Here is a 5181-nt window from a genome sequence, read left to right as displayed (position 1 = left end):
GCACATATGTATATTTCACGTGACTACGTGACCGACTGGGCTATCAAATGTTTTAACCTTCAAATAACGCCACCCCGCTGACTAGGCAAGCGGGAAAACATTCTCCTTTCATCGAAAAGGGAACTACAGCAATGTGAAATGGAATGTTTTGCTGAAGATCACAACGCACTACCCAATCGGGCAATCGACCGCCCGATCGCTAGATCATGAGTGCAACAGCCTAACCTCTAAGCCACGCGCGCTTAATACGCACGCACACACACACACACACACACACACACACACACACACACACACACACATACACATATATATATGCAGACATGTCTATATTATGTATCGGTTTGAAGGGCAGACTTGAAAATAGAATGAGAAACATACTAGTATATTTATTCTTAAGTAACACAATGGAATTCAGTGTCACAAGTGTAATTCTGGAAACTCTGCGCCCAAGAGTCACTTATAAATAATATATACATACATGTATACACACACCTATACATAGAAATATATGTGTGTATGTATAGACATACATACGTACATTCATATTTCCGGCACTTCTGTTGCCTTTCTCGACATTTCGGTCAGCATTCATCATTCCACTCTCACCACCTCCATCCACTACAAACACACAAACTCACACTCATACCTCAACTTCTCCTCCCACCCTAAACACACTAAGCTCTCCATCCCCTATTCCCAATTCCTCCGTTTACGCAGGCTCTGCAGTGACAACCATGACTTTGGGATTCATTTTCAACTCATGGCTCACCACTTCATCCTACGTGGATATCCCCACACCATTTTCCACACCGTCCTTGCCAGAGCACGTTCCGTGGACCGTCCATATGCTCTCTCCCCTGCACCCGCCCCGCCGTCAGCCGTCTCCCGTTTCCCCTCGTCTACTACCCCTTCACCCTAGCTCTGAAGCGCACTATTCTCCGAGCCTTCCGGCGACTCCAGTCCTACACTTCCACTTCGTATATCTTCCCTAACTGACCCCCTCCCCTCCTTCAAACGAGCCCACAACCTACGTGACCTCCTGGTCTACAGTTTCTTCCCTAGCCCAACCTCCCAACCCGGCTCGTTCCCTTCTCCCGCCCACGGTGCTGCACTTGCCCTTACATCTCCAACACCACCATCCTCATAGGCACCCATCATCGACCCTATCATATCACTGACTCATTCACCTGCACTTCTAGCAACGTCATCTACTGCATCTTCTGTTCTCTCTGTCCTTCTCTGTACATCAGTCAAACGGGACGCCACTTTGGCTGACCGGTTCACAGAACACCTCCGAAGCATCAGACTCGGCAACGACACCCCAGCAACGACACCCCAGCAACGACACCCCAGCAACGACACCCCGGCAACGACACCGGTCTCGCGCCATTTCCGCTCTATCGGTCATTCTTTACAACACCTTTCTGTGTTCGGGTTGTCCTCGCACAGGGGTAATCCGGACTCCCGTATTTGCCGTGAACAGAAATTAATCTTCTCTCTTCGCTCCTCTGCGCCACACAAGCTCAACTCCCTTCCCCTCTTCATATAACCCCCCTCCTCTCTTCACTCCTACCCATCGTCTCCCTTCCACCCTCTCCCTTCATCGTCACCCCTCCATCGTTACCTCCACGCCTTTGTGCGTTCATGTGTGTGGGCGTGCGTGCATGTGTGCGGGTGTGTATGTGTGAGCGTGTGTGTGTATGTACGTGTGTGTATGTAAGTGTGCGTCTGTGTGCGTGTGTGTATATAAAATTAAAAATAATAAAATGAATAAAAATAATAGAGAAAAAATAGAGAAACGATATACGATAAAAACAAAAAATACAAAATAAAAGATAAAAAATAAAAATGAAAAGATAAAACTTAGAGATTAATACAATAATAAAATAGAAAAGGTAAAAGAAGATAAATAAAATTAAAGGATCAAAACAAATACATCGGAAAAAAATCGATAATAAACGAATAAAAGTTATAAAAAAGTGAGTGAATATAAAATAAGAAGTTACTTTTTAGGGAGAGTGTACAGACAGTCATTGAAAGGAGGGGTTTGAGTTGAGTCCGAAGGGAGTTTGTGTTTGTAGAGTGAAAATGTAACGCTGTTCCAGGCGGAGTCGAGAGTGTGTGGATCCATGGCGTAGGGCAAGGCTGAAGACGGTGATATTTGAGGTGGATTGGTTGGCCAAGCGAAAATGACGGGCGACAGGTGTGTTCATACGTAGCCGAACATCTCGTAGATGTTCGGTGATCTGGTCGGCCAGCCGGCAGCCCGTCTGACCAACGTAGAGTTTGTTGCAGAGATTACATCTAATGCAATAGATAAGGCTGGAAGAAGTGCAGGAGAAGGAGTTCCTAATGTAGAGAGTGTGCTGGTTGGATCCAGTGAGGGGTGGTGTTAGTGATGAAAGGACAGGTATGGCAACGGGGTCTAGAGCAAGAAAAGTATCCGGGTTGGGTTGGGAAGGAGAGGGGAAGGCGAGTAGGTTATGGGCGCTTTTAAAGGAAGGCAACGGTGGGTTGGGGAAAATAGTGTGGGTGATGGGATCTAGCTGGAGGCGACGGAAGGCTCGTAGGATCTTCTGACAAAAGGGTAGGGTTGAGAGATGGAAAAGGAGGGGAAAGGGAATGCGGTTGGAGGATCGGTGTGGGGAAAGAAAGATGGAAATTTGGTAAAATGTGGATGGGTATCCCCGACACATGAACAGGCAGGCCAGGTACTGGGACTGGGTCTCGAAATCCTGGTCCCGGCTGCACAAGCGTCGGAGGTGGAGTAAATAGGTGTGAGGGATGGCCCATTTGATGTGGAAGGGATGGGAGGAGGAAAAGTTGAGGTAGAAGTGGGAGTCCGTGGGTTTGAAGAAAGCGGAGGGGAAGTGGGAGGGGAAGTCAATGGTGGAAGAGATATCAAAGTTAATAGAGGTGTCAGAATAGGTAGAGGTAAATTGGAGGGAATGGTGAAAGCTAAAAAGGAAAAATATGAAATTGGAGAGTTGTTCGCGGGAGAGGGAAGTGACACCTATACAGTCATCTATGTAGCGGCTCTGGGGTTGATCCGGAGAATCGGGGGAATACTTGGGCCTCAATGTAACCAAAAAAATAGGTTGGCGAAATTCGAGCCCATTCTCATTCCCGTAGCGACGCCAGATAACTTTTGGTAAATCTCCCCCGCGAAAGTAAAGCGGTTGAGGGTGAGAACGAGTTCTGCTAAACGGAAAAGAGTAGAGGAGTTGGGTGTGGGGGTCGGGGCGACGTTGTGGGGGATCACCGTGTATAGGGATTTGATGTCCAAGATGAACAGGAGGCGTGAGGGGCCACGAGGGAAGGACAAGGAATTGAAAAGGCAAATGGCGTGCTAGAAATAGCAGCCTATAAGCACCTGTATAAACTTCTCCCTAACTTTGTATAAAGCTGTATAAACCTCTCCCTAACTTTGGAAATTCTTTATTTATGCAGAATAAAAATTTAAAAAAATCCCTTCTAGATAGGCTATCTGGGTGGAGTCGCTTGATCTCATGGTTATGCCGAACATATCTGGCCTATCTTTTCTCACCCAGTATTTTCCTTAAAAGCCTATGATAGACTTTCTGGCGGCTAGGACTAAGTCTGATTCTTCACTAGTTAGCTCAAAGTTTTTTTTTTATATAGCGAGCATTAGTGCTTTATTGAGTACGATAGGGTTAATAGAGGCTTAGTAGATGGATATATTTAGTTGTATGAATTTGTTTTGATTTTTTCCGGTGATATAGTTAAACCGATCTATTACCTCGTATGGACCAGAGGTTAAGTTTTATAATGTTCCTTAGTGTTGGTATATATTTATCTTTGATACGCTTATTTATTCAACCTAGGTCCTATTTCGAGGGGCATATTAGTCTTACAGGGGTGCTCGTGCTGAAGCTTTGCTTGTAGTGTATTACGCTAATTCTAGGGGTCGTAGGCTAGTATGGCTGTTTTTACCTCTAGTTTGTATTTTTCCATAATTTTCTTAGCTTATAAATTAAGTTTAGTTAAGTTGTTGGCATGAGTCACTTTACAGTTTTTCGATTTTTCTTTTTTTGAGTGGTGTGTGGTATAAAGAGTATTTTAAATGATACAGATTACCTGCTTTATCTGCATGTACTAGGATCCCTTTTTTCTTTAGTTCTTTTACTAGCTTTACTAGTGTGTTTAGTTTCTTTAGGTGTTCATTCTTCCTTAAGATATATGTCATCTTTACACTTCCTTAAGATGTATAGTATCTCTACACTTTCATTTTCTAAGATAGGTGAGGGGGCATATGTTTCCTTTGACTTTTGTTTTTTCTTTTGCTTCCATTTGTTTGTCTTTTGAGTGACAAGTGGAAATTGGATCACCAATAACAAAAACAATTAAGAGGATTTCGTGGAAACTAGCTTACGGCATTCTAGTAGTGTGCTACAGTGTTGCAGGAAACAGGTCATTCTGTCTATATTTATCCTATATAAATTTTAGGATTCTGTTTATTCTCTTCAATTTGTCTAGCGGTTGTCATAGAGCGTTCCCGTGCTACAAACCTTGTTCCTTCCGCTTACTTACTCATAGTTGCAGTACTTAAGTGCATATCTGGTAAGTACAGTATTTTCTCTTTTTTCGTTAATTTCTTGTTGTAATCAGAATATTGAATAAGTGTGCAGCTGGTGGTAATGATATTTTCAGTATGACGTGTATAAGTAGAAGTCCCTAGATTATGATTATATTGTTTATATAATTGCTAAATTACCTGTTATTCAAGGAATTTTTCTGTTGTAAACCTTTGCTTTCTATGGATCTCTATATTCTGATCTTTACATTAACAAAATCTTCTCTGTTGTCATCTGTTTGCATTGAAACATTAGATTACGAAGTATGTTTTATCATCATTATCTTTGACAATAACATCAATACAATTTGTTTGAATTTCTTGGACTCTGCGATTTTGTATATTTTATAGTATGGTCACTTTGTCGTGTTTAGAGATCTGTTGTGATTTATTATTATCATTATTATTATTATTATTATTTTTATTATTATTATTATTATTATTATTATTATTATTATTATTATTGTTTTTTTTTTCTTCTTTCTTCAAATTTTTTCCCATTTCTCGCCGAGTGTTTTCCGTACACCTAGGGCAGAGAAACGTTGTATGCATTCCCAATTTTCACACGCAAATTCATAGGTAAA

At 42.2% G+C, this 5181-nt stretch overlaps 1 protein-coding gene across 2 annotated transcripts in view; it reads left to right on the top strand.

Annotated features, from left to right (window-relative positions):
• The window catches only part of LOC106870377 (kappa-type opioid receptor), a 29879-nt gene that overhangs the window by 6448 nt on the left and 18250 nt on the right, over positions 1 to 5181 (top strand). Inside the window, exon 1 of one of the 2 annotated variants that reach the window (XM_014916415.2) lies at positions 2923 to 4584. The exons of the other annotated variant lie outside the window; for it this stretch is intronic. The gene's annotated coding sequence lies outside the window, so the exon portion shown is untranslated. Of the gene's footprint in view, positions 1 to 2922; positions 4585 to 5181 lie in introns of those variants that run through there. 2 annotated transcript variants of the gene reach the window in all.

The sequence above is a fragment of the Octopus bimaculoides genome, chromosome 11 (assembly GCF_001194135.2).
Source record: "Octopus bimaculoides isolate UCB-OBI-ISO-001 chromosome 11, ASM119413v2, whole genome shotgun sequence".
Classification (NCBI taxonomy): domain Eukaryota; kingdom Metazoa; phylum Mollusca; class Cephalopoda; order Octopoda; family Octopodidae; genus Octopus; species Octopus bimaculoides.
This window is presented reverse-complemented; position numbering and strand designations above follow the sequence as displayed.